The 10,694-nt window shown below is 40.0% G+C and overlaps 1 protein-coding gene across 1 annotated transcript in view; it reads right to left on the reverse strand.

Annotated features, from left to right (window-relative positions):
* The window catches only part of CDH5 (cadherin 5), a 32,263-nt gene extending 21,932 nt beyond the window's left edge, over positions 1 to 10,331 (reverse strand). The window contains exon 1 of the mRNA XM_026058208.1: positions 10,280 to 10,331. The gene's annotated coding sequence lies outside the window, so the exon portion shown is untranslated. The remainder of the gene's footprint in view (positions 1 to 10,279) is intronic.
* Between the last annotated feature and the right edge of the window lie 363 nt (positions 10,332 to 10,694).

The following is a 10,694-nucleotide window of genomic DNA, read 5'->3' on the forward strand; positions in this document are numbered from 1 at the left end:
TCTGGTGCCATTTTAGATACCTCAGGGGATCTGAAACACTTCTGTTTGTGGAAATGAATCCCATACATGATCTCATCAAACGTGAGCATATTTCTATGTATCTGTATAGTATGTATGAAAATATGCAATGTCCATGTAGATCAGAGGGAGCCTAGGGTTTTTTTATGGGGCACACCAAAAATCTTACATAGGAAAGTTAGCAAACCAAAAGATGAATACTATTTCTGAGACTCATATACACAAACTATGATTCCTAATCAGCCTTTAATTAAATCTTTTTTCTATCTATCTATCTGTGGTAGCCTGTTTTTTTTCTGAGTTTCTTTCTTGAAAATCTGATAACTGAGAAGCAAATTCAATACGTGCTTTAGCTACTAAGCTGATCTCTTTGTGGACTTAGAGGAAGCCTCATATTTGGACAAGATAAACTGATATTTCTTGAATCATTTCTGCTGTTGAAATGACAGTACAGTTATTTAAACTAGGGTTTACTGTGGTGAGGATGACATATATGTGATGCAGTCACTTATGCATACAGTACACATACAATACTTTGAAATCATTTAAATAAGCAGTAAGAGCACTGACTAGTTTTTCTTCTTCTCACTAGATCAGTTATGCACTGTAATTGTTGCTTTAATGGATTACTAGTTTCCTTTTATGAGCACCCTGGTATGCATAGCAAGTAATCCGCCAGTCTTTGTGAAACTGTTGGCCTTTTGCCTCTCCCAGGAGACAAATACTCATGAAGGTCTATTAGAGCCATACTGCGTCGTTAGGTGAGTTTGAGGAATCTTCCTCGTTTCACACTCTCAGCATGCAGATCATGTATCATGGCAGGTGCAGAGTCAAGGTCTTTACTCAGTTTTCACGATAATGTTATTTGTCATCACCGAGGCTGTAGCGATACTCGAGAGCTGATGATAACCAGTTTGAAACTGAACAGATACAGTATGTGAAGCAATCAAATACTTCTGTTCTGGTTCTGAGTAAGAGTTCTCACTCTGTACATGCTACTGCAGTGATAAAATGCCTTACTACAGATGCCTTCTCTGAAATGACCCCAAATTGGGTTAGAATGCTCTAAAGAAGGAGCAAGTGTTATTATCCAGTCTCTCCATGCACAAAGCCTTTAACTTCAGATACAAATATGTTAGCGCAAAATATAAGAAGGGATAAGATGGACTTAAGCACAGGGCCTAGTTTAAGCATTCAGTGCAAGTCCAGCTGCTGAAATCTTTTGAAGCTTGTTTGTGATTAAACAGAAAATTATTAAGCCAATTTGAGGCACTGTTTCATAGCAAACATATATTATTATAAACAGAAGATTTTGGCTTTCTCTGAGGAGCTGACAGCATGGCCAGTGTTGAGTTCAAGGTCATATGCTACCCTCCTCTATCTCCACACAGCTTCTGAGACTTGGTTGCACATATGTGAGGGTTGAACAACTGAGGAGCAGAACTGTTCTGGTATTTAATGAGTATGGTCAGACACACAAGTAGAGTTTGGGTTTTCATATAGAATATTCTCATATCATCATCATCATCATCATCATCATGTCACATAGATCTCTGTGCTTTGCTGATTTAGAGAATTCCTTTTTTTTTAAATCAGCCAGCTTGTAGGACCTATGACTAATACAATTTTTTTGCTTTCCAGGTGTTTTAGGGATGAAACTAACCACCAGAGAAAATTTGCTCTTGGCCACACGTGTTTTGATGGCAGTTGCCAGATGCTGTTAAAATGTGAGCTATGTTGTTAGGTTTACTTTGCATTAAATACAACCCTTCTGTTCTGAAGTGATCTAATAAGATGGGTGGAATAAACCCAGAAAACACAGTTTGGAACAGCAGACATTCATTTCAGTGATGATCTTGCATTTAGATGCACTCATTCCTAAGAACGGTCTAACTGATGCTGGGGAATGACTGAGTCTCTGTCGGTCTCCATAACCCTCAAAAGATTTTGCGTCTTCCACTCACGCCCTGAGTGCTGGCATTAGACTGCTAGATGACTTTCCAAGCCTTGGAACGGCTTGAGGATTTTCTGTTGCTTCCAATGACTTTTGTGTCAGAAAACCAGCAGTTTTGTGGATCCTTTTAAAATCTCTTTCTTTTGGTGATAATGGGAGAAAAAGCCCAGATGTTGCCATCATTTGATAGGAGAGGGTTTTCGTCTGACAGTCTTCTCTTACCTAGTATTCCCTATGCAATGCATATTAGCTGACTGTGGAATTTTTGTAAATATTACGTGGTTGGACATACGTGCGCATGTACATCTAAACATGTCATAGCTGGCTAAGCTGCTAATGACAAGGACCCCAGCCAAAATACTGCAAGGATTTCTTTCCTGTGAGAGGTATGTGTAGGTGTATGCACACAGTGTGCTTTTTGTTTTTTTAAATATGATTTTTTTCTTCTGTTTTTATATTAATGCCTATTCACCCTAATTTAGCCCCCCACCCTCCAGGAGCATACTGGGTCGCCTTTATCACACTTTTCCTTGGGGAAGGTTTCTCAGCCACAGGATGGCGTTTCTCAGCAAAATCAAAGAGACAGAACACTCCTTCAGAAAGAGCAATAGCTTAATGCTCTGCGAGCTCAGCCCTGTCTGTCAGGTTGATAAATATTGGGGGTTTGGTCTCTCTCAGTTGTTTCTGTTGGAGCTGTTTTGCTTTACAAATATAGCTAAATACTCATTTTGGACAGTGAATCTTGAGTCCTTGGTGCTATCTGAAGTGGATGTAGATCCAGCCTCTTTCTCTCTCTCTCTTTTTTTTTTTTAGGCATTTAACATTTGTTTCACCCAAAGTGTGGTAGCTCCAGCAGGAGAGACTAGGCAGAGATGCTGGTGTCTCAGCACTGAGTTTCCCCCGTCCTCAGCAAGGGGTGGGGGTTAGAGTGAGAAGGGGACAAGGGAATTCTCCAAAAGTTATTTGGCTCACCCCAGTGCAGAAGTGGGACAATTCTGGTGTATTGGAGGTGTTGGCTAAAAGATTTCTCAAGCATCTCTGATCAGAAACCTTGTTTCCTACAATAAATTTTGTGCACATTTCAGAATTGATCTGTTTTGATACTGTCCCCTGGTTAGCTGTGCTGTACATAGAGAGATTAGCTAAGGCTGCCACTGAACGTTTAAGAGGTTGTTCAAGCTGAAACAAAATAAGGTGCACTATGAGAATAATGTATTATAGAGCTTTTTCCACTCCTCCTCTGTTTCCAAATAAAGCCTTAGTATTGGAGAGGCTTCCTAGCACAGAGCTCTGACTGAGTAGCTTTGATTAAGGAAAAGTCTCCATCCTTTGAGGAACTGCATGCAATAAATATAATATCAAAAAAAATTACAATGAAGCTGTGTTTACAGCAGATAAGATTTTTTTGTCATTTTCCTTCAACAAAAGCCTAGGGAGCAAAAGTACAATCTGTCTCTAACACAAGCATCATGCATAGGTCACATTAATTGATATTTATTGCACTAATAGTAATCTGAGTCAGAGAAAACATGTTTAACTGTATGTGTGTGCTAATTCCTTTGTCCAGATTATTCTACTGGGTAACTGAATGCTTTAGTGTTTCTCTGAAAATTAATTTTATGGTAGATAAAGAAAACACACACACACACACACACACACACATAAATCTCTTGTTTTCTGGCTGACCAAGAGGTTAAAAAGCAGGGTGTGTCTGGATGTATTTTGCTGCATATTTAGTATTCAGTATTTTTCTCCCTTTTTAAATGTCTAATTCAAATGTCAGTTCATTCTTCTCTATTTCCTGCCCTTGTTCAGCTAGACTTCCAGACCAGGCTTAATTAACTTTAAGACCTTTTTTGCCCACCCCTATAGTTAGAGTCTTTTCATGGAACGTTTCCATTGTTATAATGTCCATGTGTTTGAGATGATACAAATGATATTATTATTATTACTGCTCTTATGAATTTAGCATGAGCCTTTCAATATTTTTACTTAGAGCTTAGCTCCTGGGGTCAGGAAAATCTCAGCTTCAAATCAAAATAAAACTAGAGAGGCAAATTTCCAGCTTACAGTGCTGATAAAGAGAAGCTGAAAAGCCTGAAAATTCAAGCCTCAAAAAAGGGGAGGCCTAAAAAGAGGAGGAAAGGTGTTTTTAGAGTTAGACTTTTTTCCTGTACGCTCTTGTTTCCATGTTGGAATGACTATAATTTAACACGGTGTTGTGTTTTGCTCCATGGTTGTGCATTGGCTTAAGCTGGTCATTAGTCTAATGAATTTTACAACCCCAATCCCCAATCCTAATGCAATGGGGGGAAAAAAAAACATTTAGGGAGAGCTTGGTTCTTGGAACAGATTACAACCACAGTAGGTGCTAGTGCAAAATATAAGAAATGACTGTAGGAGTGACCTTGTCTCAGGGCAGGCTGTGCTGTTGTACCCACGAGGTAAGGAGTCGTTCCAAGTGACGGAAGCGAGTGCTGGGCTTTCAGCTGCCTGACCTGGGAAGAATCCTGCTCGCGGTCTGGCTTCTCTCGCAAGCGCCCAGGGGAGGCGGGCAGCAGCCCCGGCCCTCCTGACATTCGATGCGGTGGCAGTGCCGCGCGCCGGGAGCAGCCCCGCGGGATTGCCCCCCGATGCCAGCCTCCCGCTGGGCCACATCAGAAGGTAACGACTTTAAAGTAACCTGACTGTCAGGGAAGTTCTTATCTCCAGAAGATCTGCACTTTGTGGGTTTGCTGCCCATATCTGAAACGCAGCTGGAGATATTTGCTAAGCTGAGATAGAAATTTTTATTCTCCTTAGTTAGTGGCTGTGTGAATGGAACATTTATTTGTCCCATAGCTCATATTTTCATTTCAACCACTGAAAACCCATTTCTTGTGCAAATGAAGCCTTTCTCTTCATTTAAAGAAGCCCAAAATCAATCCATTTAAGGTGAGTAATGTAGTTCACCATTTCCTAGCAGGAAAATGATGCAATATATTTCAAAGAGAAATGTGCCCCTTTCTTCCTGTTAGAAACTTAAGTCTCTTCAAGTGCTGTTACTGGAGGATGCAACTATACTAACCCTAAAGTTTTACCAAGACCTCTGCTAGCAAATCTAGTATACAAAGCAAGTGTGTTTGTTAAATGGCACTGCAGATGACAGACCTCTGTAGTAGCTTTGTCACTGTCTAGTTCCCATTATTGCCTTTGTAAAATGAACCCACCCCTGCTTTTTGTGCTTTCTGCTTTCTGCCCTTGCTTCTCAGTTTCCATGCTGGATATGTATTTTGGTTGGGATGCATTTGTGATCTGGATGACCCTAAAATACACAAGGAATAAACAAAAATATTTGTTTATTCCCTAATGGGAGCATAAAAATCCCCAACTTTAAATGAACTGAACAAATAGACAATATATACTATTTCATTTTAGGCTTTGATTCATAGATTCTGTGATGAAAAAGAGTCTGGCACCTTATTAGGAATATTGATTAGTTAGTAAGATAGCTGTTAAGTAAGTAAATAAGATTAATTAGTTGATCAGTAGTAGTGAATATTTGCCGTAACATGAGTAAACTGACTCTACTGCAGACAAATCTTGTATATCTGAAAGATAATGACAATAAAGGGCAATAAGGTACTGCAGATATCCCCTGAATTCAGGTCTAGGACTGGGGTGGGGCAGGGAGGAGAATATTCCACAAAAAGATTGGAGAAGCTAACCTAAAACTGTGCCAGCGGAGAATCTGCCTGTGAAGCTGAACCTAATGCAGGAACAATTCCAGTCAATGGCAGGATTTCCAATCATTTGCATCAGAGCAGCATTAGGCCCTTAGTCACTTTAAGCAGTAGGTGTTAAGGTAGACTTTGCACTCCTAAAGGATTTCGAGAGCACGAGTTCGTAACAGATAGCGTCATGACAGGAAATGAAAAGGAAGACGGATCCTACCAAAGCATCTCCTTACTTGGAAACATGGACAAAGGCAGCAGAAGTAATTCAACTATATTCTCCAGATATACCGTGGGAGTCAAATTTCCCTTTATACTGTCGTACATGATGAGGACATGGGCCTGCGTGTGCTATGCAGATGACTCACCTCTGCACCCTGTGAACTTCTCCAGGTGTGAGGGGAACCACTCTAGATGTTGCAGTGGACTTGGGACGCGAGGAGGATGCAGAGAGCATGATGGGGGATGAATGCAGCGGGGACAAAGCCAGATGGGCTACTGTTAATTTGTGTAGACTGATAGTGGGCTTTTTAAAAGAATGTGTAATAGAAATAAAGGGCTCTTTCTCCTAAAGTTTTGGCACAGGATGGTGGTGAAATCCCACAGGAACAGGAGGATTTTGATGACAACTAGACTGGGACAAGAAAACTGACCCCTTTGGATTTTGGAACATGAAGAAAAACCTTGCTGAATTTGAAAAGTTTCTGCTTTTTTTCTACCTCTAACTGATGCTGCTCTTTAACTCCCTGCACTTCAGATAATAATGTTGGGGCAGAAGAATATTCTTTCCTTTCCACTGGCCTTTGGGAAAGCTGCCCTTATGACTTCTGAAGCGTGTCCCAGGTGACCCTGCTTGTCTCTCCTCTGAAAGATCAGGCATTTTTCACTATAGATTCTGGACCCTTTCATGGATGACAGTTGGTAACACTTTTACATGCAGGCCCTAGTTTTTAAAAGAAAGTTTTGCTGTCTCACTCATGCCAAAATACTTGTCTGGAGAAAAGTCTACCAAAGCGTCCATCCTCCTGCTTGCCTCTTTCTTGTTTATTGATTTTAAGTCTAGTTCTAGTTTATTGATTATACTTGGATATGCTTAGAGTACCAAAACTAAAGCAGATAGTGTGAACACCTAAAATAGATGGAGAAGTTTCTCCTCTGCCCTGCACCTCTCTTTGTCCAGCCCTGGAAGACACAGAGCACTTGAAATTTTCCAGTTCTTGTGAATGTCTGCAGGTTTTAACTAAATGCCTAAGAGCACCGGGCCCCAGATCATCGCTTTGCCAGCCCAACAGATACGTATGGCAGTGTATATACAGAATAGACTCCAGGCACATAGCATCTGTCTCAGAAGTATGTTACAGAGTGGGCTTACATAAAATATTCAGCAAAAGCTTACATTCAGAATATAAGTAAGTTTCATGTTTCTTGACAAATTTGAAATTCAGATCAAGATGAGTGAAGCTCAGGTTCTTATTGAATGAAAAGGCTAATTTATATCCTTCTATTTAAGAACCTTAAATATGATCTTGGCAATTTTTTAGTCAACCACTTGTTTTGAAACCAGACTCCTTGCAGAATTGAGGAGGAAGGTGGAGCACATATGGATGACTGCTGTACATTAATTTTGCACATCCTTACTGCCAGCACTGGTGGTGTTGGTGGGGTCTGTGGGATTACAGTGGGGCCCATAGTGGATTCCACGTGACACAACGTGGCACGGCAGAGAGCGGGCCTAGGAGCAGGATGCCGCCCGGTTCTTGGCTGTTGCAGAGGTGGCTCCTGGTCATGCCTCTCCGTGGCACCTTGGTGTCTGCCTGCTGCCTGTGTGCGCAGTGGGAAGGAACCTGAGGCAGCCCCTCCAGCAGAGCAGGGTACTGAACTGAAGGCAGCAGCTCAATCAGGCAAACTCCTTCTCATCATGGGCCAAACTAACACCCGCCTCTGGAATTTACTAAGGTCTGTTCTCGTAATTCAAGTCCTGATCAGCTTTTCAGAGGCACTTGTGGGGAATTATGTGTACAACTTCTCCTTGGTTATCGTGAGCTGGGCATCTCTCTCTTTTGGTCCTAGCAAATCTCCATCTCCTGGGGGCTGGATATATCTCCAGTTTACACAAATAATCACTCTCTGCTATGTTCTAGGGTAGAAGGGAAACAGCCTGATGAATTCTAAACTCTGAGGGATTTTTTGTTTTTTAAACCCCCAAGGATAACAAAGGGCAAGGTTTTTTTGTTTAAAAAAAATGCACTGAAACATTTTCATATCCAACAAATTTCTCACAAAGAAAGAACAATTTTTTTTTACTTTGTGCTAACATTTGAACCTCTGATTAAACTTCTAGAACTCATAGAATTATGAGCACATGGCAAAAATATCCATGAAGATACCTTATAAAAAGCTCAGCTGCTAGAAATAATCAATTATCCCTATCCTGTGAACCTCTGCTTTTTTAGAAAATATAGGGCCTTAGCTGGCCTGATTTAAGCCTGTAGTTCTGTAGACATGTAACCTGATAAAAGATTTTTTTTTAATTTTTTTAAATTTTTGTTTGAAATATTAATTGAAATATGGATTTATGGATACATAGTGCAGTTCTTTGTTCCGTAAGAGCTGTAAATCAGATGAGCTTCTAAACCATAACCAGCAATTTTTACCTATATCCTGTTTTCAGTTCTGTTTCACTCAACAAAGGCAGGATATGAAACAAGCCTGTTCTTTCTTTTGGCAATAAAACTGTTAACTGTTTAAGTGGAACTTTCTCTGCCTAAGCTCTCTCTTTAGCTTTGAACCCTGTATCTAGCCCTGTGCAAGCTACAGATCACTGAATGACATGGAGCTAAATTATGGCATAATTTCAGTGTTAGCATGTGTTTAGGAATGTTTAGGAAACAGTTCTTATAGTTTTTATATTACCTTATCTTACAGAGCTGAGCACTGGGAAATATTTCTTGTTACAATGCTGTAGCCTTCCCCAAAATAAACCCCAGTTTTGTGGACAGAGCAGGAATGATTTGTTAATTGACTTCATCTCTTGCTTTCCAATTCATTTGTTTTGTTGTTTCTAACTTCACATACTATAAGGTTTTCACATACTGAATTAATCTTGTGTCCTCTTCTCCTGCTGGTCACCTTTTATTTAAGGATAGAAAACAACTTCTGGCAGTACCTCAGATAAACTGCAAGTCAGCATTTCTGTGATTTGTTTCTGGTATATTGGTTGTTGTGACAAGGCACGAATTAACCTAAGATGAGAAGCTTTTTTAAATCACTGGAGTATCCTTGCTTTTGTCTCATATTTTTTGCTATCATGAACATCTATAATACCAAATGCTTTTACAAATGCGAATATAATGATTTACAATCAGAGGAGGCAGGAATACACTGATTAACTATACTTTGTTAACTGCAGTAGCAACCAACTTTTAATGTTTTCAGTAGCTGAGAATAGAACAGATTTTCTCACAGAAATTCATCTTCCATATCTTTTTTCCTTGCATTTCTTTCTTTCCTTTATCTTTATTATAGCATGACAACCAGCACAGTAAGGTGCTGTGCACACTGACAGTCCCACTACTGGAGAATAGAGTTCTAACAGAAGAAGCACTATCAGTTCATCTCTTATGCATAAATGCTTTGTCTTTGCAAGCTGTACAGCAAACTTGTTAGCTCAGGGACTTGCTACACTATATTTAGGGCAAGATAAAAGCCTTTTCAACCAACTTCTTGCATCAAGCCACTGCTCATAAAATACCTTGTCAGAAAAAAATGGGGTTTTTTGGACTACTGAGAATGAGAAAGTTCTAAAATAGATATTGCTGGTCTTTTAGAACAGGGGCTGTGAAAGCTGGCGTCGGGTTTAGACTCCAGGGTACCTGAGCCATTTTGAATGTGAGACTTAGGAGACCAAGTCACTGAGGTGTTTTCGAAAGCTCTACCTCTAAGACTTAAACAATTCTCTTAGCAAGTGAGATATGCCACAGGTGGCTAGTGTATATGAGGAGTTTCTCCTCTTCTTGGCATTGGTCACAATAAGGCCATAGCACCTTTGAGAAGAATATCAATGGCCTACGCAACCCTTCCTTTTCTTGAACATATAGCATCAAATCTTGGCATAGCATACACCCGCTCCCTAAAAATAATGCTATGCCTGTTACTGTCCACACTGCAAGTGAAATCATTGTATAAAGGGTTTACAGGTGCAATTTGCAATATCATTTCTGCCCTTTTTCCACTGTGAATGTACACTGGCAACATAATATGAATATTATAAACCAGAACTGAAAAAAAGAACAGTTATTAAAGCATAAAATGTCCCTTGTTTGAAACAATCTGGGAGCATTGTGCTATAGCCCAAGAGAGCCAGGGATTTTCCTCCTCTAGAGTAAATTGTGAGCAGTTCTGCTGTTGTCTACACTTAATTTGGTTTAAGTGCCAGCAATATTGAACCCAACTGATGCTGTGGATATGTCTAAAATTCATAGCCTGCCCATTGGTATTTCTGAAGTTAAGATATCAGAAGAGATTTTTGGTGGAGGTAAAAATCTTTGAAATTAACTTCACAGCTGAAGAACAGCAAATACCGTCTATCGCTTACCTGGGTCAGAGCTGGTGGAGCTTCAGCTTGTTCCAGATTTGGCAAACTAAAATCAACAGTATCCCGAAATGTTAAGCAGTACACAGAAAATGAAGAACAAATAGAAAAATCCACTTCTTTCTTCATTAAGCAATACTGGGAGTGTTCAGCTGTCCAGTCTCCAAGGTTTTCCAGCTGGGAGTCAGCCTTTTCCCATCCTGCATCCCGGCATCCTGTTATTGTTCCAAGTTTTAGTAATACAGTGAGAAAAGGGAGTGGAGGAAACAAGATAAACTTAGCCTTATTATTGCTCTACCTACTTATTTGTTGTTCACTCTAATGAGATAGCTGAATAAAAGGAAGCTGACTCTAAGAGAAACACAGAAGTTGGTATGTTATTTAGCGTCTTTTTTATAAAGAGTCTAAGTTTTAGGAA

Source organism: Apteryx rowi, unplaced genomic scaffold (assembly GCF_003343035.1).
Source record: "Apteryx rowi isolate R43461 unplaced genomic scaffold, aptRow1 scaffold_1, whole genome shotgun sequence".
NCBI classification, from domain to species: domain Eukaryota; kingdom Metazoa; phylum Chordata; class Aves; order Apterygiformes; family Apterygidae; genus Apteryx; species Apteryx rowi.